Source organism: Crotalus tigris, unplaced genomic scaffold (genome assembly GCF_016545835.1).
Source record: "Crotalus tigris isolate CLP2741 ecotype Arizona unplaced genomic scaffold, ASM1654583v1 scf7180000017536.10889498, whole genome shotgun sequence".
In the NCBI taxonomy this organism is placed as follows: domain Eukaryota; kingdom Metazoa; phylum Chordata; class Lepidosauria; order Squamata; family Viperidae; genus Crotalus; species Crotalus tigris.
Genome location: NW_024096460.1, coordinates 839791 through 863139, shown reverse-complemented (window position 1 = coordinate 863139; position 23349 = coordinate 839791). Strand labels below are relative to the sequence as shown.

General features: G+C 40.4%; 1 long non-coding RNA gene across 5 annotated transcripts in view; it reads left to right on the top strand.

Annotated features, from left to right (window-relative positions):
• LOC120308159 overlaps positions 1–23349 on the top strand; it is a 96768-nt gene that overhangs the window by 51648 nt on the left and 21771 nt on the right. For 4 of the 5 annotated variants that reach the window (XR_005556949.1, XR_005556859.1, XR_005556996.1 and 1 more), the window contains exon 3: positions 21745–21952. This is a non-coding gene — a long non-coding RNA (uncharacterized LOC120308159). Of the gene's footprint in view, positions 1–21744; positions 22068–23349 lie in introns of those variants that run through there. The other variant, XR_005556824.1, reaches the window with a different exon arrangement.

The window sequence follows — 23349 nt, the reverse complement described above, 5'->3', positions numbered from 1 at the left end:
TGTACACCCAAAATTTGTCAAGATAAAATTTAAAAGATAAAAGTAAGCTCATGAAGACAACGAAACTACCTTCTGTTGAGCTACATAGTTGATAATTGGTTAAATTGTGGCATAATCCTGCTTAAAAAAAAATGTGGTCACATGTTCAGACCAGATGAACTATGACACAAATGTTCAGCAAGTATTTCCCAGCCTTTTTTAAAATGCACTTGGACTATAAATTCCAGATTTTTCAGTCTATGTGGCCAATAGAACTTTTGCAAAAGTTACGGTAACCACACACATCTCATTAGTATCAAATTAAAAAGGTTGTGATGAATCAGTGATAACCTTTATATGTTTTGTATATTCTTGGCATTACAAAGCAAGATAGAAATACCTGCATATGGATTAGAGAACAGACAAAAGTATATGATATTATCAAGAAAGTAAAGGAATTGAAATGGAGATGGGCTGGTCACATAGCAAGAAGAACTGATGGCAGGTGGACCAAGGCCCTCATAGAATGGATCCCACTTGATAAAAAGAGTCCCTGAAAGAGATTTAAACAAGATGGATTGATGACATCAGCAAATAGTATGGGCCCAATTGGCAAAAGAAAGCTCAGTACTGCATGGATTGGAAACATGCAGAAGAGACCTTCATCCTACAATGGATAGACAATGGCTAAAATGATGATGATGATGATTAATACATATTTATTGACTCTTAACATTAACTAGAACTATATTGTTTCTCCATGCAAAGATGGAATCTCTTCAGTGGTAATGGGATCCCTATTGGGTACATCTTCTAGGATATATAATCATGAAACAAAAAATATTTCAAAAATCTTTGAAACAACCTAAGAAAGTCAGGGTCTGCATTTCATTTAATCTACTTTCTTAAGATCTTTCTAGATTTCTAATCTTTTAGTAGTTTATTGTAGTCCCAATAGTATGGACAGCAGTTTTAATTTCAGTGTTGCCCAGCTATGTTTATTCTGTATTACATTTTTTTCTCTTTTAATATTGTTTATGTAGCAAACACCAGCTGCTAGGTTGGACTACATTTTTCATATTTATCTTTATTATTTTTATATTATTTCTGAATTAGTTCTGTATGACAAAACATTTAGATTTCCAATACTAATAAATAAAAAATAATAATACATCCCTATTTCTTGAGAAAATAACTGTACAGTTATGCTGTAATTACTTAAAGGGTTTTTTCTAATTTAAAACAACAATAATATTTCACTGAATCAGATAGATGATAGATAGATAAAGACAGACAGAGAGACAGACATAGAATAGTTATAGTAGCTTGAACAGAGGAGATTGTATAAACTAAATTGGTATTATGGTTGGTTGCACAGTCAGCTAGATACTTAGATTGAATTTGGCAGGAACCAGCTGAAAAAAGTCTGCTTCAATTTAAGTCAGCTTTATATGAGCATCGTCATATGAAACTGATAATCTCATTGGTTAAGTTAAAACTTCTATCGTGGATCTCTTCAATGTAGTCTACGATAGTTTGCCACTGAAGACTGTTCTAGGGATTTCATTGGCCCAAAATGATTATATAACTTCAGAATATTAATTCCCATATTCAGTCATGGGTATAATACAAAGTGTTCATTCACTGTCTAAATTCCAAATGTCTTAAAACCCACTTGTTCTTATATATTTGTAAAAGTAAGCCATAAGGAGAATGAACAACTCCCCTTGCCTTATTCCACTGCTGGTATGATATCCATTGCAATATCAGTTACTACTGTAAAAAGCTAGTCTCCACCATAGTGGCTGATTTCTTTAATAGCTACTTGAAAATAGTTGTAGAAAACATTTCATTCATTCAATGTTGACATACATTCTCCCTGTCTTCCTCCTTCCTCCACTTCAACAATCATGTTTGTTTCCCTGCTTGCTTCAAGAATTTCAAACTTTCAAATTTTCAAGGTTCATAACATTCAAATATTTTCAGATCGTGGCCCATTCAAGTTTTCGGAGCTGAAAAGCAAGTTTATTTAAATTATTTAAAAAATAATTTCTATTAAAAGATTTTATATACATAATGAAATACAAAGAAAAAGTATAGTAAAGTAAATGTGAAAAATAAAAAAGACAAGAAAGTTAAAGATGACACAAAGATGAAGGATATAGAAAAAAGAAAAGAAAGTAAAAGGATGAATATATAAACAACATTCTAATCAAACCTCTCTCTCTAAAGTTACATCATGTCCTTTCCCTTTTCTATAATCTGTTGTCTAATTCTCAAAATCATAAATCACAAGTTCTTTTTTTATTTTTTACAAAAAAGCCCATAAAGGGTTTTCCAGTCACCAATAAATGTAGATATTATCCTTCTCTCCAATCAAAAAAGTCAGTTTGTCCATCTCAGCAAGTTTCGCCAAGCATCTCAGCATCTTCACCAAGTTTCACCATATAACCAAGCATTCTTCCATGGTGGGTAATGCCAAATCTTTCCATTTTGTGCATATAGGAATCCCACCACAGTGATAATCTGTTCAGTGATTCTCAACTTCTTCTTCACCACAGATTCTTTAAATACCTTTTGTGGTCATAGACCATGGCCATAGACCACCAAGAGTTAAGATTTAAATTATAACATTTCTGCAAGCCTTTATGGACCCCCTGTGATGACATCATGGCCCCTCCAGGGGTCCGCAGACCACAGGTTGAGAACCACTGATCTATTGAAATAATCTTCCATGGGTCTTTCAAATTAATTATTGACAGCAAAGCTTCCTATCCCTGTGATGTCGGGATTTGGGATAGCAGGGCTGGCAAAACTTCTATCTTCCCCTCTAGCAACATTAAATAATGCAAGTGAAATCTTTTGAGAGATTTAGGCATAGAATGGTCAGAAAAGTGCTAAGGAAAATTTACCTTTATCTGTCTTCTAAGAAAAGATTTGTTTGATTCAATTCTTTTTATGGTATGATAAACAATAGTATAGGAGCCTTGGCCAAAAACATTTATTAGCAATTACATTTGTTGGTTCTAGGGATGAGCACTAACTGAAAAAAAATGTGTTATCAGATATCTAAGTTATTTATCTAGCAGACTATCAAAGCTGGTGGAAAATAATGCCTCCTGTAGATATATCCCACCGTGATTTTAATGTTTGCAAGAGGCTGGTTTTCTATAAAAATGAGTTAAAGCTTAGTGTAGACAAACAAAAAAAAATAGAAGCAATAGTTGAAAATGGAACTGAGCTGGAATCTTTTCAAGGAAACCTATGTATGATAGCATCCTGTAGATGGAGAAAAGCTTTGCAAGAAACTGACTTTGATGCAATACAGGCATGTAGACTTTATGCCAGGTTGGAAACAGATGCAGTTCTATATGGCTAGTGATTAACTCCATCTCTCACCTTCTTTACTCAAGGCAACTCTTTTCCCACAGAATTTTAGAATTCTGGTCATTTAAAGGGAAGCTCCTCATCTCCTTTTTCAACTACTATAGCAGTACGTGGGTCTACTGCATAAGGACATGTATAAGTGTATTTCTTGTCACTTCTCAAAATGGCTGTTAAATGCAGTGGAGGGAAGGTAGCTGGGTAGTTTTAGAATTGCTCATAGCAGCAGTTCAGGATTGTTCTTGTTTTGCATGCCTCTAGATACATACACAAAATGTGATCTAAAATGTGAGTAAGAAATATATGAGCAATGTATTTCCATTTTCTGTAACATTGGAGTGAGGGAACTCCAATTACTCTTGAATGTAAGCTGGCTCAGAGGGTAAAGTACCAACTAAAATTCTTTACCCTCATCTGTTGGTCAACTGGAAAAGGCAATAGGTCTTTTCAGCAAATATTCTGTGTTTCATGAATGATAATCCTGTTTGGTTTGAACTGGTTGGCTGAGACTTGTGGAAGTGATTTATATTTCATTAAGATGTTATCCAATCTTGATTTATAATACTCACAATCTAATGTATGCTTGTTGGAGAGATATCAGAAAACTAGGACTAGCTCTACCTAAAGCGGCTATTTTATACTTAATTAAATCACTATTGTCACTATATTCTCAGAAATTAGTCCAAGGCTATGATTTTATTCTACTCCTGTATAAAAGCAAGCTTTGTTGAAAACAGGACATTCTTTTGAGTAAATATGTATAAACATTTACTCATAGGTAAATCTTGCAGAGTTCAAGCTACCATTTTGTTTCTAACTCCAACCTGATCTCTATTTACCCATTACTTTAATAATAAGAGAGAGAACTAACTTCCTGAATATTGTTTCTCATGATTGTAATCAATGTCACGAAAACATACTTAGTTTATTTGCTCATATGGTCATTGCTGTCTAGTTTGGTAATTTCATATGTTTTATTAGCCTATCTATTCATCCTTTTATCCTGTCAGACCCGAGTATGCTTATTCTACACCAAATGCATTCCATATTTCAAACTGGGCCTTTTATTTTTCAACCCATAGCAATAGTAGGCCTTTTGTGTTCATTCACTGCCATCTACCGCAAATCAAAGCAGCTACAAGCAAACTTACTCCCAAATGATCTATTGTGTAGGCTTAGAAAGTCATTCTACATTGAAGACAAGCAGGCCTGGCCATACCTTGGTGGGAGACTTCTGAAAAAGATCTGGAAGCTTCTTCGAAATCTGTAAAGAACAAGTTTGCATTTATTTGAAGATCTATCAAATAAATGGCAAAAGCAAGCAAATTCTCTCAAATTCAGTTTTTCACTATTTCTCCTACGCAGCCCTTTCACATATTATTTATTATTTGTATCCTGCCTTTATTATTTTAACAAATAACACAAGGTGGCGAACATATCCAAACCACCTTCCTCCTAGTTTCCCCACAACAACTTTCTGAGGTAGGTTGGGCTAAGAGAGCGTCACAGGCCCAAAGTCATCCAGCTGGCTTTCATGGCTAAAGCAGGACTTGAACTCACAGACTCCTGCTTTCTAGTCTGGTACTTTAACTAATAGACCAAACTGGCTATGATTATGATAATCTGATAATTGAATTTCTTCATATAGCTGCTTGTTTTCATTTTCAGATGCGTAGAAAAAGAAATTATATGTGTCTTGGAAAAAGGCAGGTCTAAATCAGTGGGAATATTTAAATTTATATATACATATACACTTTGTGAGATAGCTACCTTAGTCAAAATCCTTGCCATCCTTCAAATATATCAAACATTTTAAAAACCAAAAACATTCAACAGTATGATTTTTCTCTCCCAATGTCATGTAACTTTATATCGGTGCTGGTACAGTCAATGTGCAGAGTACAGTTCTGCCCAACAAAATAGCACTATATAAAGAAACCTATTACCAGGAAATATGAGATGTACTGTTTTTCAGTGGATATTTTTCTGTAATATTACTAGCGATTATTATTAAATTGGTCCAAGGAAACTGGAATACTGTATACTTCAAATTTATTTTAACAGGACAGAAATGTCTCTCTGCAGCCTGAATTCTGTTTCCTCCAGCCTTTGGAATATGAAATCCTTTAATAAAAGGAAAGAGGTAAATGCAGGGTTTTTTTTTTTCAGTTCTCAGTTTACATTCAAAAAGACCAGGAGAGAGAACCCTGGCCTTCAAATTTAGCCATAGGAGGCAGATGCTTCTGTGTTTATAAAGAAAACAAATGTTGCGTAGATATCACTGTTTCCCAAAGTTATGTCATCCAAAGGAAAATAAACCATGTATACTTTCCAGAAAAGTGGGGAGCAGCATTGCCTGCAGCCAAAAATGAAGTGAGAGATTAAAGAACTATAGTACTGCAACCAAAAGTCATTTTAAAAAAAGGAGAGTTCTGGATCTATAGGAAATCAAAAATTCTGGATAATAATCTGGAGAATTCCTAACTGACGCTGGCTTCCTGTTACATCTTCAAATATATGGCTTCAAATATTCATCAGATGTTTGAGAAACACCTAGTATAGAAGTTCATGGCCAGATCTGGATGAATCTCTTAATAGTCCTTCCTTTACTTTTGCTCCAGATTCTGTAAATTGGGTCATAGCAGCAGGTAACACATAAATATAATCAGTGGGATTGTGTTTTTCCCTTTGCCATTCAGAAAGGCAAATGCTTCCACAGTGGGATCTTCTGCTAATTATCAAACATAATTTTCTGTCTTCTTCCTCTTCCCCTTCCTCTTCTCCCCCAATCAGATACTCTCCAGATGGCCACATACTGTTGAAAATGTCCGACATCTTTTATTTGATCGACCCATTCCAAATACCTGAGAGACCCAGGGTGGTTTCAGAGGGAGCTTGGAGTTTTCCCCAAAACTCTGTTACATGATTTGGCTAAGGTTCTTGATGCAGCTTAGAATGAGCTGGTGGCAGGGGCCGTGGACCAAATGAACTTTCTCTGTGTGGATCTCATAAAGCCCATTGTTCTGTTTTAGGAAAAGAGGCATTGAGACAAAGCAACGAGTTCCAACAGTCTCCTTTATTGCAACACCAACAGAACAGATTTTAAAATGGTGCAGCCCCCTTTTATAGCCCCCCTGCACAATACCTTGCTGGCCAATCATTGCACAGGCTGGAAGCAGCTTTTCTTGTCCCAGGCAGCACAATACCTTGCTGGCCAATCATTGCAAAGGCTGGAAGCAGCCTTTCTTGTCCTGGGCATCCACATGGTCTGCCCGGGCCAATCACTGCAGCCTGGGCCTGCCGGCCCAGGACATAACACCCCTCCCCCCTGGCTAAAATAATAAGGCACGCTTATTATTTTAAATACTCCAACACTCCATTACATTGCGTACATTGCATCTATATATACACAACACTACAGTCTTGCTATCGCCATGCTCCCCACTCCCCTTGAGCTGCATTACTTAACCCAGACTACCAGGCCTGCCCATGAACTGACAAGGACTGTACATAGTTTTGTAAGTATTTGGGATCTTCTCATGGCCGATGTGTGTGCCTGGCCTGCCAGCTCGCCTGCCAGGCTAGGCAGACCAGGACTTTGTTGCCCCAAAGACCCGGGGGACCCACCCAGCTGCTCACTGGCTGGATCTGCTAAATCCAAGCCAGGGTTCCTTGGGGGGGTGGAATTCCCCAAGTCCAGTGGTGGGGTGGAATTTCCCAAGTCCCCACTGGACTCCTCTTGGGAGCACTGTCCCTTGAGCCCTAGACCAGCAGCTGGAGTGGCCTGAGTGCCAGAGGCCGGAGCTGCCTCCATGGCGAACCCCCTTTCTGCGGACACCCTTTTTGGAGCAATAGCTGAAGCCTGGAGATGTTGGAGAGACCGTGGTCCACAATCGTAATTGTGGTCTTCCTCCCCCCCCCAAGAGCAGAGCTAGGAGTGGAAGAGTTGCTGGGAAGCCTCAGCGCAGTTGGTCAATTTGATTTCGGATCACACGACCATCATCCAAGGCCACTTCGTATGACAGCGGCCCAGAGATCTTGCATACCACTGCTGTGACCCAGAGATGTCCTGGTCCATAGTTCCTGGCCCAGACCAGATCTCCCACTTGTAGTCTCCTAGGTGCCCGTGGCTGTGAAGCCACCCGGTCTGGGTGCAATCTGTCCAGTTTCGTGATGAGGTGGCGACCCCAGCGGAGTTCAGCTGGGCTCTTTCCAGTAGCTGTGCAAGGTGTGGTCGGTGGCACAGAAGAAAGTCCGCTAGCCTGTGATGCCAGGTCCCGTGAGTGATCCTCTTTAAGGCATCCTTGGTTGTGCGCACCATTCGTTCAGCCTGGCCATTGGAAACTGGGATGGAACGGTGCAGATGTGGCATGCCGGATCATGTTGGACTGGAGGAACACCTTGAACTCAAACGACGTGAATTGGGGCCCATTGTTGGAGACAAGGATATCTGGAAGTCCATGTGCGGCGAAGATCCCTCTCAGCACCTGGATGGTCCTAGCAGTGGTAGTGGAGGAGACAGGCACAACCTCTACCCACTTGGAATGGCTGACCATGAGAATTAAGAATTGCCTCTGAAAGGGCCCAGCATAGTCGATATGGACCCTCGACCATGGGGTATGAGTCTCTTCCCACCTATGAACTGGGGCCTGGGGCATCTCCGGCCTTGACTATTGACAAACATTGCACCCGTGGACCTGGGCCTTGACATCTTTGTTGAGCCCAGGTCACCAAAGATGGCTGCGCGCTAACGCCTTCATCCGGACTATTCCCGGATGTCCCTCATGCAGAGACTGCAGGACTCTAGTCCTCAATGAGGTTGGGATTACTACTCGGCTACCCCATAAGACACACCCCTTGAAGGTGGAAATCTCATGCTTCCTCTGCCAGAAACTCTGGAATTCTGAGCCTGGACATGTGTCAGGCCATCCAGACAACGCCCAAGTCAGCACACGTGTTAGCGTGTGATCGGTGGCTGTTTCTGCAGCCACATCCCTAGCACTGAGGGGAGATTCAGGCAAGTCCTGAATAGACAGGATGCGATTGGCAGGTGCTGGATCTGCCTCTATCTGCTGTAATGGCAACCTGCTGAGACCATCTGCATGACCCATTTCTTTGCCTGGCTTGTGAACCAGTATATGGTCATATGCAGATAGGAAGATAGACCACCTCAGCATTCGGGGGGATATTATGTGTGGGGTTTGTTTGTTCATTGTGAACAACCCCAGCAGTGGCTTATGGTCTGTAAAGACCATGAAGTGGCGGCCGTATACGAAGTCATGGAACTTCTTTATGCCAGCCACTATGGCTAAGGCTTCCCTATCTATCTGTGCATAATTGCGTTCAGCTGATGATAGGGTTCTAGAGTAGTATGCTATTGGGACTTGCGTTCCATCAGCCTTCAAGTGACTTAACACAGCCCCAATCCCATAAGGGGACGCATCACAGGTGATGCACACTGGCAAGTTCTCATTGAAGTGCGCGAGGACCGCATTTGAAGAGAGCAAGGCCTTGACCTCTTTTAAGCTTTTTTCATGTGCTTGTGTCCACTGCCACGGGGACTGTTTGTCCAAGAGCCAGTGTAATGGCTCAGCCACTGCAGCCTTGTGAGGAAGGGATGAGTAGTAAACATTTAGCAGTCCCAGAAAGGCCTGAAGTTCGCCCTTGGATTTGGGACTTGGGGCCTGCTGAATTGCTTGCAGTTTGGATTCAGCAGGGTGGATGGCCTGAGCATCAATGCGGAATCCTAGAAACTCCGTGGAGGTAACTCCAATCTTGCACTTGTCTTGCTTAAGCTTCAGCCCCGCTTGGCGGTAACGTAGCAAAACAGCTCTCAGCCTTTCGGCTAAATTGTCAGCTGAGTCCCCAGCGATGAGGACATCGTCAAAGTACGGGCAAATCCCAGGGATATTTTGGAGTGTTTGCTCCATTACACTCTGGAAGATGTCAGGGGCCACGTTTACTCCAAATTGCAATCTTTTTACCTTGAATGCCCCCCTGTGAGTCACTATAGTTTGGGCCTCGGCCGTTTCCTCATCAACTGGCAATCGTTGATAGGCCTGAGCCAGGTCAAGCTTAGCAAAGATCTGGCCCCCCTTGAGGGAGGCTAGAATGTGACTGACCACTGGTACTGGGTACAAATGCTGCTGCAGCACTTTGTTAAGCATGCACTTGTAGTCCGCACAGATTTGGACTTCACCATTGGCCTTCAGTGGCGTAACTATGGGCGTTTCCCATGGACTACTGTCCACAGGCTCTAAGATACCCTGCTGAATCACTTTATCCAGCTCTGCATCTATTTTTCCCTTTAAGGCAAAGGGCACCCTGCGTGGCTTGATTCTAATGGGGGCTATGGCTGGGTGTAGCCTCAGAGAAATAGGAGGGCCTTTGTAGGAGCCAAGGTCTGGACTAAACACATCTGCAAACTCCTTGCAGACCTCAGCCAGGCCTGTAGTTTGCATGCTGTGTATTCCAGTCACCTGAATTCCCAGGGCCTCAAACCAGTCTATTCCAGTCACCTGAATTCCCAGGGCCTCAAACCAATGAGACTCGTACGGTCTCCCCCAACCACAAGTACATCCAGTAGCCCCTCAAAATTCCTATGCTGCACCTTGAGTGTGGCCTCCCCCCTCACGTTGACTCTGGAATTTTGGAAATCTGTGAGGATGAGGTTTGACGGCCTGAGTTTCACCCGTAGGCCGCTTCTGCTGCAGATCTTGTTAAAGGTGTCTAGGGAGATGATCGATAGAGCAGACCCAGTGTCCAGCTCCATTGACAAGGGGACCCCTTGCGACTTCACGTTGATGTGAAGCTTCTTCCTAAGTGGCCTATGGACCCCCGTTCTAAAAACGCTCCTACGTGACGCGCAGAAGCCCACCCTGTTCTGGCTGGGGACCCTGGTACCTTTCTGAGGCAATTCTTCTGTGTAATGTTCCTTCTGGCAACCCAAACAGACGGAGGAAATGTGGCCTTGCCTCCCACAGGCCCTGCAGGTGGCGGAGCGGAAACGGCAGTCTGCGCGGCGATGGGGGCCTCCACACCTGATGCACCGAGGGGATGATGCTGGCTAGGCCTTCCCTCCATGAGGCCTTCTCCCTGGAGTCTGATGCAGCCAGTCCACTTCCAATTCTGGATCCTGTTCGGATTCTTCGTGAGCAACTTCTTGATGGACGGTGGCTGGAATTTGAGGGGGCTTGGAGAGCTGCAAGGCCTTCACAACTCCGCCTGCTGCTTCTTCGGCTGAAACTTCCCTCAGGGCATCTTGGAATGTGAGGCTTTCCTTCACAAAGAGCTTCTGCTGCAACTCCCGGCTTCGCAGGCCACAGACCAGCCGATCCCTCAGTCTCTCCTCCAAGTCTTTGAATTTGCAGGGCCTAGGTGCTTGTGGTAAGGCCTCAACAAACTCTGCTGCAGACTCACCAGGCCTCTGGTCGCTCTGCTCGAACGCGTGTTGCCAGGCAATCACTGAGAGCTTGGGTTCAAAATGCTCTCAAAGCATCCTCTTCAATTCTGTGTAGGTGATTGATTCCAGTGGTGCTGGGGCGACCAGATTCTCTGCAATCTCGAAGGTTTCTTGCTCACACACACACACAGCAGTGTGGCAGCTTTGAGGTCATCTTCACGAATTTGATTCACCCGCAGGTAGTTCTCCACCCGGGCCTCATATGAGCTCCAGCGTTCTGAGTGAGCTGTGTCAAATTCTGAAAGCCGGCCTATCTTTGCCATTGTTTTAGCCCAGGAACTTCGTCCATGCCTCTTGCTGCAAGGATTGAGAAGGGGCCCCCTTTTCTGAGCTCACCTCCAGCGTCTCAGTGCTGGCAGGCTAAGTCAATCTCCAGGAGCTACACTTCTCCGAGCTGCAAGCCCCCCTGTGGTGAGTCAGCTTGGCTTCTTAATCTGTTTGCCTTGCAGGCATCCCATCCTCGTCGTCAATGTTCTGTTTCAGGAAAAGAGGCATTGAGACAAAGCAACGAGTTCCAACAGTCTCCTTTATTGCAACACCAACAGAACAGGTTTTAAAATGGTGCGGCCCCCTTTTATAGCCCCCCTGCACAATACCTTGCTGGCCAATCATTGCAAAGGCTGGAAGCAGCCTTTCTTGTCCTGGGCATCCACATGGTCTGCCTGGGCCAATCGCTGCAGCCTGTGCCTGCCGGCCCAGGACATAACACCCATGGTTTACTGAATGACTGAGAGAGATGAAGCAATGTAAGAAACGCCTACAGAGGTGCCTATTGGAGGAAGACAAAGAGTGAGAGTGATCAAGCAGAGGTAAGAGCCTATATTAGATCTTACCTGGTGATGATAAGGACAGTGAAGCATAATTACATCTCTGCTCTCATTGCATCAGCAGATAGCTAACTAGTTTAAAAAAAAAAAAGGATAGCCCTTGCAGGTTCATTGTGAAGAATTACTCTTGGTATCTATCAGATAAACTCACTCCGCTTTGCTCAGAGTTGGATTCTGGCTGGGCAGATCCTTTGGAGGTGACAGAGACATGCCTGAACCTTGTTATCTGGGAAGAGTTTGAGCCAGTTGCTCTCGAGGAAGTGGACAGGGCCCTTGGGACTATGAGCATGGCTACCTCTGCCCCTATGCCCTTCCTAGAAAATGGCATGTGGTGGGGTTGAAGTGGTGATTAATGTCTTTTTGTGGGAGAGGGTGGTAAAGCCTGTCCTAAAGGAGGTGATGGTGTACACCTTCTCAAAAGACCATCCTCTTGTTGTAGGCAACTTTCACCCGATCTTCAATTTTCTCTGTTTAGGGAAAGTTGTAGAGAAAGTGGTTGGCACCCAGCTACAGCCCTGAATTAAGTGGACTGTCTGGACCGTCTTCAGTCTGGGTTCAAGCCTGAAATGGCACTGAAATGGCATTGGCCGCATTTGTCAATGACCTTTGGAGAGCTTGATATGAAAGTGATACATCCATTCTGGCCTCCTGGACCTCTCAGCGGATTTTGATACTACGACCATGGTATCCTTCTGGACCGGCTTTTGGGGTTGGGAGTGAGAGGCAGTAGTCCTTCTCCTTGTGTTTCTGGGAGGGTAGAGGTCAAGCCATGGATCCCTGAAATGTGGGGTGCTAGAGAGGGATTGTCAACTTGCAACCTATGGATAATATGTGGTCCTTTTTTTTCAGGCCCAGAAACCTTAAAGGTTATACTGCCAATATTTGGTTAAAAATTCCATTGCAAATATCCAGCATGTGTGTGTGGATTTTTTTTTTTTTAAAAAAAAGAAAAGACAAAACAGAATAAGTGCATCAAACCTCTAATAGAAACAGCATAATTTTTTTTACTTTCAAAAACCTGCCTACACCTCTCAAAAAAGTTTTTAAAAAAACCTAGAGTAGAAAAAGTCATCTTGTGCTCTCATGTGATGTTGTTATGTCGCCACCACATTCCCTGCAGCCACTAGTTGCGAAAAGACCCAGAGGTGCTTTTTCAAGAGGCACTTTTGGGACAACCATGACCTGGATGGCTGAGAATCTCCATAGACAGTTGCCAAAAAGTTTTCAGCTTAGAATGCCTAACTTGGTAACATATTGCCTCACTATATGATGGCTTTTTTGGTTCTATATTTTTTGAAATTATATTACAAGTAAATGAAGAATTATTACATTGGATGAAAAAAAATAGTTACAAAAATTCATAGCAACATCATTGTAACTATAAAGTTTCTCATTTTTCGTATGTAAAGCATTGCCCCCAAATCAGTTGGCATCATCTGTTTGGATGAAGGAAGTAGGAAAAAATAAATGCAAACTTCTGAGCAATAAATCAAGTATTTGTATTAATGCTATGCTGGAATGTACTTTGCAGTTTCTCCAAGTTTTTTTTTTCTCCTGCTAAAGAAACATCTAATTTTGTACCTTATTCTCAGGCTGCTGAGAATGTCTTTCAAACTTCCCTTGACATTATTGTTTTCAACTTACTATTAGAGATTGCAACCTGCTAGTTTTATTGTTTTTCTGTATTTCCAGCAATCTAAAACTCCCTGGCTGACCACACTACCCATTGTGAAAAAACTTAATAGCGGAGTTATCATTATCAGTTTCCTTGGGATTTAAGTGTAGGAAACAAGGGAGGCTACAAACTGCTGGCAAAATGATAACACAAGAGCAAACACACATATTCTTCCATCACCTTGAATGTAAAGACAAAAACATTGCTTATTGTTCCATAAAAATTTCACCAGAATCATCCTGTCTTGAAAGAAATCTTTCACCAAGTTAATGACAACTGTTAGAAAAAAAAACCTGAAGAATGTTCTCTGCGTAACATTAATCTGGATGGTAGATATATGCAAGTGGAACCTACATTTCCTATGCTGAGACTCCACTACTACAGAGGGGTTCACATGACCTCTCTGAAGTGCTGAAAGAATGCATGGGGAGATACGGTTACACAGGCTTTGAGTTACATTTCCAGCAGTCACACAGTTGTTCTTCCTTGGCAACAAACTGTCCAAACTTTGGACTTGGAAAAGAGCTCCAAGTCTCTCTGAGCATCTCCAAATAAGGCAAAACTTACCTAAATTCCATCCTAACAATAGCTTGATGGAGTTCTATACTTACATAGGTGTTGATGTCACACAAAATGCAAGGAAGTGATTCTGCTACTCAAAGAAAGTGTTCTTTACTACAAAATCAGTGAGGCCAATGTTAGCCCATATTGCCCTTAGAGTGTCTCCCCCCACCGGTATTCACCAGTGGTATAGTTGTCTGACTAACACTTCAAATGTTGATGGCACAACTAGTCCTATGTTAAAATGTATATCGGATGAATAATACTTTATTGTACTTTGTTGATGCTGCAGCAAAACAGACCCCAGGTGTCACAAACTGCCAGATGCTTTTCCTTAATAATCTGCCACTCCTGTTTAATACAGTCCCAGAAGACAATCTAACAGCATGATGAGGTATTATCTATTAGGCAAAACACAAGGTTTCTACTCTAAGGAGCCTCCAATCCAAATTATACCGATAACCTAATGAGACTATACACAACAGGGTGTGAGAGACAGAAGGGAGAATATCACACAAAATGAGAAATGGGCTCTTGAGGAAACATAAATTATAGAGAACAGAGGCAGTATAATTAGGTATATTGCATTCTTAGGTGTAAGAAAGCAAGCAAAGATATACTGATCAGAGCCAAAGCATATATTGCAAAAACAGAGGGAAATGAGGTAGACTATGATGGTCAGGTCAGTTTTTCTCAACCTGGGACACTCCCCCCCCCCCAATTGTATGAGTTTTTAATTCTCATAAGCCCCAGCCAGCAACAGAGATTGGAAACTCAAAAGTATCTGAAAGGCACCAGATTAAGGAAAGCTAATTTAGGCCAGGAAGACCTGCTTCTTCTTGGAACTAGGGTAGATATTCTCTATGGAACCTCTGAATTCTATATGGGGCCAGTCATGGGAAGGGCCATTTGGCCTAAGCCAGAGCTGAAGGAGTCCACACATTTCAATATCTGCAAGTAGTTTTTTTTTTTAAATTAAACTTAGGTTTGTATGCACGTGTGTCTTATTTTGCTTTCACGTGTTCTTATTTTGGAGGGCCTCAAACAGCTGGAAAAGGCCTGAGGCTTTATATTCTCTGAAAGAGGCTGATGTGAGGAAGTATTTGAAAGAAAAAAAATAAAAAATGTCTATACTTGCTAGAGGAACTAAGGCAAAAACCAGATTCAGTGACATTTTTAAGAAAACTAGAAGAAGGAACAAGGTGAGGACAGAATTCATGAGGTTGAAAACATGAGATAATTTAATTACAGCAGAGGTTTTACTCTGTTATCTAGTAGTGCTGACTGATGAATCCCCCCCCAAAAGAAAAATATTATAAAATATATATTTTATTGCAAGATTCTTGTCTCTTTATATAGTACTCTGTTGAAATTAGCAGGATGCCTGAGAACAGCCTTAAAAAAACCTCTTAGATATTAGAGTTTTTATATTAAAAAAATGTTTCTCTGTCCAATCTTTGCTTGGGAAAAAGTATGACTATTACATTTTCTTTCCCTCCTCTCCATTTCTTCCAACATGAATAGCTCCACTTAGCCCATTCAGCAAATCTTTTAGAAAATAACTAAGAGGATTTTCCTCTTCAGATTAAATGATCTCCAATGATCTTTCCTTCAGCAAATCAGCAGGAAGTTGAAACAGAAAAGACTCGATTGTGGTTTTAATTTAGGGAAAGATGGGTGCACTTATTTCAACATCATTGGGTAAATTAAGAAAGATGTGAGCTTCCATTGCTGAGGTTCATCTGATTTGGTTTCAGAAAGGCTGTTTTTTAAATCTGAATTTAGTTGGTACTTTTCTTTTAGAGTATTATTTTTATTTAATTTGTATTTATATTTGCCACATTGATTAGCATTTGGTACATCTACTAACAAAATAAAATAAAATGTAATTATGGAAGGATGAGTAACACTGAAAATATTACAGACTGGATCTTGATTAAATAACAGCTTAATTTGTCTGTTCTATGCAATCCAGTATAACTTATTTCCTAGTTCAAGACTGCATCTATTGCTATATTTAATTATCATTGAAATCAACTTGACAAGTCATTACAGATAGTTGTCAATTTATGATAGATGAATGACTGTACAAAGTTATGATAGCACTGAGAAAAGTGACTTACAACCAGTCCTCACACTTACAATCGTCAATGTCCCCATGATAAGTTATCAGAATTTGGGTGCTTTGCAACTGGTGTGTATTTATAACAGTTGCCGCATCCTAGAATTTCGTGATCACCTTTTGACAAGCATAGTCAATGGTGATCACCACCAGATTCACTTAATGAGCAAAAAGGCTCATAAAATCAGGCTGAGTGACTGAACAATTGCATTGCTTAATGACTAAAGTTCCAGTCCCAATTGTGGTCATAAGTTGAGGATGATCTGTATATCATCAAGATTATATGGAGTCAACACTATGGGTAAAATCTGTCATGCTAGTGGACCTTCTTTTTCTTGATCCCTTCCACAAATTCTCATAATTCTCAGGATGCCTGAACTACTTGGTGCAGAGCCTAAAATCCTATGCTATAGGAAAAGAATCCCTTTTCTGATTTCTGCTAGTACCAGTAGAAGCAATTCTGTTCCAATCTGATTCAGAATATCACTTTTCTAACCACGTATAGTGAACTTTTCCATTATCCAAATTGATTGGACCAATTGATCTGATATGATAATTCAGACTGCCAAAGCTTTGTCAAATCAGTTTGCTGCGACAAAACTTTGCATAGGTCCATTATTGTGTGGAAACAGAGCCTTCATGCCACCTCTAAGTAATGCCCATGAAAGTGCAAAGTTAAATACATAAATAAATAACATATGCTATGAAATCCTGCAAAATTATGGGAGATCATATGACACCTCAATGACTGCCAAAATCCCATTAGAGTTCAGTCATTTTTAATTTGTCTTTTAATTTTATCTTCATATTATTTTAGCTAGTCTTCCTTTTGCATTAAATAGTTTAATGATATCTAACACCTGCAAAGAAGGCCACTGTTCTATTAATAATAACACTAGTGGAGGACTTTCATCATATGTTTGCCAAGACTAAAGTCATATACATTCTCCCACTTTCCCTTTTGCTCTGTTGTCTCAAATTCTTTCTGTAGGAAAAAAAAGTCTGCACTGATCATTATGCCTTAGCTCTCTTTTTTTTTTAAAGCTAATGAGCTTCTTTATGATTCTTCCCTCTTTTGCTTTGAAAAATAGTTTTTTTTTTTTAAAAAAAAAAGTCTAATGGTTGGCAGAGCACTTCAAACTGTAATCTAAATCCCTTAATGAAGTTCAACCATTAATGGAATTATCGTAATGTTAACTTCATGTCCATTCTTTTTCTTTCCCCCATCCACATAATCTTTTAATAAAATTGGGATGTTGCAAAGGTAATACCAAAAGCTGTATTTTTCTCCATATGTAACATGTTTTCTTTTTTCTTTTTTAATTCTTTGACACATTTGGTGTCTTTTACCAAATATTTACTGGGATCGCTCTTATTCACATCACTCCCTCTCACTTTTATTCTTCTGTACTATTAGATTTAGCTTTGATCTTTCCTTTCTGCCTACATTCAGCTGCAAAAAGCAAGAAGGATGTTTGTTTAACTAAAGCGTGCTGACTAGGTCTTTCTATCGCTAGTTTTCCCTTCCTTCTACTATTGCAATGTGAACATTTCTTTTTGATCTAAATTTAATAGACTGTATTCTGCTTCCTTGAAAAATATATTCCTAGCCATTCCATAGTAGTTATGAACAACAACAAGTTGATAAATGAAATAGAAAACTGCTAAAATTTAAATTCTACTCTTTACCACAAAACTCTCCCACCACAAATTCTTTCTGTTTATGATGATAATACCAGATTTTATCAGCTTGGTTTGCATTAACTTTTATAGTAGAAAAACATTTTAAAAACTATAGGATTGTTTCAACTTCACTGGCAGATTCTGCTTATTTTTATATTTTTACTATTTAAATAGCAGATTAAATTTTTACTTAGTTGAAGGTCAACCATGTAGAACTGCAAGACTGCAATAGTTTAATTGGCAGAAAATAAAAATGATTGGTTAATTAATCCATAGAAGACCAAAGAGATAAATGAAAACTAAAATAGTACAGATGGAATTTTGTTCTGGCAAATAATAGCTTTCATTTATTAGACTCTGCCTTTTAAAAAAAATACTTTTATATCTTTAAAAAAGGCATCTAATTTGAAAGTTTGGTGTGGGTTTTCACGCGCCCAGCGGTCTCCCATGGGTGTTGAAGAACAGACACGTACACGTGGTTTCCTCGGGATGGGAGCCTCGAACAAAGACGAAGCATCCCTTTTATTGTGTTATCAGAAGGCGGGTTTATAGGCACCTGATGACCACCTTACACCAACCACATTTGTTATGACACAGCATATTAGCATATTACACATGCTAACTTCCTCATACCTTGGCCTACTGCGGTTGATGACTCAGCCTAACAGGCCAAGATAACCCAATAATTCCAACATCTCCTACTTTTCTGTTTTATTTAAAATAAGGAGGTTGCGCTTTATAGGAAGTCATCCTCAGTGTCGCTTGGCAAAGTGAAGGCTGGTTTGGTTAGCAGGGGTTGCTGAACTGCAGTGATAGGTGTAGTTACTAAATTGACCTGTTGGTGGGTGACAGTTCCTGAAGATTACAGTTTATTGCAGAAAGATGGTTCTTCAGGAAATTGCATTATCATATCCTGCTTCCCAGGTGATGGGGCTGACTCCTAGAGTGTGGGTGGGGTATGCAGATCTTCTCTTTTGTCTTCTTGATTGCTCTGGCTCCAACTTTCTGATGGTGTTACATTTGCATCTGTATGGGCCTAGCTCTTGCTTGGGCAGAGAGATAGATTTGGGGCCAGGTTTGGTTTTTAAAAAGTCCTTTTGAGGAAAAATATATTTTTCTGCCCTTTTTAATATTTCCTTCTGGGGGGGCTAACTTCCATCAATGGAGGCAGCAGAAAAAGATCCCTTTAGTGGCTCCCAAAAGGGGAGCTTGCACCCATAAAGTTCTAAAAGTCAGGGCAAAATTTTGTTAGGTGGAAAAGAAATTTATAGTATCCAATATTCTGTGCCAATCATTTTCAAATGTTGGATGTCACCTTTAGCTTCCAGTCAGGTTTGCATACCTCCCAAAATTCCTCACAGCCATGGTTTTCCTTAGTACATGACCACTGGCTGCCCAATTTCAAGGGTTGTTTCCTGCCTTAGCTCTTAATTCAGTGCATCCACGTTTGTAATGTCCAATATGCCAGTCTATTAAATTTTCTTTAAATTGCACATAATGAGTTCTAGAAATCCCAATCTGAGCTCAATAGTGCAAAATATTCAGGGCATAAGTTTGGGATTTTTCCTGTTGCTTCCTTAGTCAGGGCATATGAATTGCAAATCACCTGAGGGGGCCTAGTTCCCTCCCCCTTGGAATCTGTTGGAAGTTGGTCCCACAAAGCTTTGGTGCAATAGAGCAAAAATCAGCCTGGGGAACTTTACTAAAGGTAGGTGGAGGGGATAGACTCTGAATGGTGTGAATGGTGTATGTGTGCATATGCAGCTATTTCTACAAAACAGGCAATACAAACATTCTGGAAAAGTTTTCCCTCCCACCAGATAGAAGTCCAAGGTGTTCAGTACTTGTTTTGCCACATATTCCCTCTCTCCATTAATACATTCAACTGGCTTGTTACAATACAAATGGGGCAAGAAAGAAAAGTTTACAATGAGTTTCCACCCTCCCCCCACAGTCTTAATTTTCTCTTCTGAGGCTTCACATGGCACCACCTTCCTTCTGCAGCTCTCACAGGCATCTGGGGAAATGGTAGGACTTGGGTTCCAGATGCATGGTGGCTTTTTAGTGGATGGCTGGATTCAAACTCAATCCCATGGCTCAAATGGATGGAGGCAGCATCTGGGTCTGTGTGTTCTGCTTCCAAAGGCTTGGGAGAGGGTTTCAGGGCTGAAAGATACAAGAACAAGGTCTCCCCCCCCCTTTCTGGACGGACTCTACCAGGAGAGGCAGACAAAAGGTATGGAGAACAAAGAGCAGGAAAAGAATTGGAAGGGGGGTAGTTTGCAGGCAGTTTGAAAATGCTGAAAACTCCAAATAATTTTAAAAGCCTAAATTTTAAGGTGTGCAACTTGCCAAGGGTAGGAGAACATTTATTCTAAAATAGACCACATCGTTTTAGAGATTAGAAAATGCTTATTTGTTTCAGAAAAGTTTCATAGTAGTTTCACCAGTAAGTTTTAGGATATGAAAAGTAACTTTAAAAAATTATTTCCCCACACAAGCAGACTTGAGTTTCAAAAGGCTCTTGTAGATAGACACACAGAGAGAAGGAGGAATACAAACAAACAAACACAATTCTTTTTCTTCACTCTGTTTGTTGGCCAGACAAACAGAGTGAGGTTTTTCCTTTTTGTGGCTTATTTTAAGCAGAATTTCTAGCAGACTTTAAAATTCTTTTTCCTTTGGATTTGAAATAGTTAACAGTCACAGTTTTACACATCCTGGTCATTCATGAAAATACTTTCCTAATTTAACCCACACAAACATTTTTAGGGATCCTCCTTCGGGCTATGCAAGGCAATTTAGATACACATGTTTTAAGAGGAGGATCAGCAGCAAATCTTTCCCATTGTTTTTCCTAATTTAATTATTGATGACTTGGTCAATTCCCTAAGTTCTGGGAGGTGCGCAACCTGAGGCTTAGAGAATGTTGTCCCCATACTCACGGTAATGTTTTGGGAGAGTGCTTCGTCTAGCTCTGACGACCGGCCCTGAGTTGCAGTAAGCTCTTCCGCTGAGTGAGTAAGAGGAGACGTGCTCAGAAACTTGAATCACGTCGGGGTCACCATTTGTGGGTTTTCACGCGCCCAGCGGTCTCCCATGGGTGTTGAAGAACAGACACGTACACGTGGTTTCCTCAGGATGGGAGCCTCGAACAAAGACGAAGCATCCCTTTTATTGTGTTATCAGAAGGCGGGTTTATAGGCACCTGATGACCACCTTACACCAACCACATTTGTTATGACACAGCATATTAGCATATTACACGTGCTAACTTCCTCATACCTTGGCCTACTGCGGCTGATGACTCAGCCTAACAGGCCAAGATAACCCAATAATTCCAACAGTTTGGTGGTCTGCAAATGTACTAATCTTTTTCTTCCACTTAATTTTGTCTGATTCTTGGAGACTACATGGACAATCCCTGCTGTTTTCTTGGCAAAGTTTGTCAGAAGGGGTTTGCCATTGGCTCCTTCTTAAGACTCAGAGAAACTGAGTGACTCAAGGTTACCCAGCTGGCTTCATGCATAAGGCAGGATCAGAACTCATGGTCTCCCGATTTTTAGCCTGATGATTTAATCGCTACACCAAACTGGCTCTTGATTAATAACTTTTAAAAAAAATCTCTAATCAGTTGCCAATTCTCAGCTTAAACCTCTCGTTAAGAATTTCATTTGAAAACAAAATACTACAAGCACTAGATTGATAAAATAAGAAAATACAGTTACAGAAAGACAATGTATAACTGAGAAGTCAAAGAACATCAGGAATGCACCAAATTCTTTTTGCAAACTACAGTTTCAGTATTGAACTGTAGAATGATTTATATAGCAGCAAGTGATGTTTTTGTAAGGCAGGAAGATGGCATAGTGGTGACCAGTAATAGAATTTCTCCCCTGCCTTAGTCTTGATATCAGCCAAGACCCTTTCAGTTGCTTTCTGTTAGGAAAGAGTTGTGGTCAGTGTGCACTATATGGAAAAGATATGGAAGTGTTTTGAACCTCTTGCAACAACAAAAATGAGCACTGTACTTCTCCCTCTTTTTTTTTAGATTTATCTGAAAGAACAGCAGTGATATTTTAGGCCTGGACTCATGCAAAATCTGGTGCCACACTAAAGAGAACCTTGTCCTGGCTGTGTGCTGAATGAACTTCAGTAGAGATAAAACACAGAGCTCTACCTCACAAAGATCTGAGGAGGTGAATAGAATCATGTGTTGCTTGATCTTCTCAAAACATCAGTCTCTGAATCTAAAACAGGTGTGTGTTTATTTTTTAAAGCATTGGGGTTCTTGGTTTCCCAATTAATGTGTCCATTACATCTATCAGGTGCCAATGTAAGAGCTCTTCACAATAAAGCTTTTGTTATTTATTATCCAGTGCTTTTCCCATTTGTTAAGCTTTTCTTAAAATGGACACTAAAGTCCAAACTTTTTCTCACTTGTTTTCATGGGGGAGAGATATTTTTTCTTGGAAATATTTCTGAAAAGATTAATTGATTTTCGTCAAAGGTATATTCTTCTCTGATATAATTTGCCTACACCAATTTAAAGTTCAGATCAATATATGAATATTAAACTTCTGAAGTAGGAAATAAATGAGATATGGGCATGGGAACAGATCTTTTCCTCTTATTTAAAAAATGTGATAAAATCAGAAAGGAAAATTAACAAGTACATCGCACAAGGACACACATATTCAGTTGCTTGCATTCAAATTTTCATGAGAAAATTTCACTAGAATTAGCTGTCAATAACCATTTCTTTGAGTTGCTAAATTGCAACTCAAATGGTGAGTTTGCTAAATATATTTTAGTGCTTAGATCCCAATTTGCATTTCCCAAATGTGTGTTAACCAGACTGCGTGTTCAGGATGCTTTCTCTATATATGTATGCATATATGCATAAACACACACATATGTATGCATATACACACATATACTAAAATCTGTGCTTTTCCAAATTCTCTGATCTAGAATGTTATTGTAAATATGAGTAAAGCAGAATGGAAATATTTGAATGAAGATGTTCACAAAATACATTGGCTTAGCAAAAAAAATGGATTGCAGAGAGTGCATACATGAGAATATGTAAACATATTGCATTATACAAGAATGCATATTAGGAGAAATGAAAATATATAACAGAAAAATCAGAGAAGCCATCGAGATAGAAAAATGCCCACACAGCATGAACAAACGAGATGATACCTCCCGCCTACCAGCCATTTGAAAACCCGCCCTTATTGACAAACGACTCCCTAACACAAAAAATGACACCAGACCCACACTCACAAAAACCACACAAGGAGTATATGAAATCCCATGCACTGCTTGTCCCAACACATACATCGGACAAACCAACAGAAGAATAAGTGCACGCATTGAAGAACATAAAAACTCAGTCAAAAAAGAGGAACCAACATCTTCCCTGGTCCAACACCTTAAAGCCACAGGACATGAAATTGACTTTAAAAATACCAGAACTATCGCCAAAAGTGAACATTTTAATAACAGAATAATCAATGAAGCCATCGAGATAGAAAAACGCCCACACAGCATGAACAAACGAGATGATACCTCCCGCCTACCAGCCATTTGGAAACCCGCCCTTATTAACAAACGACTCCCTAACACAAAAAATGACACCAGACCCACA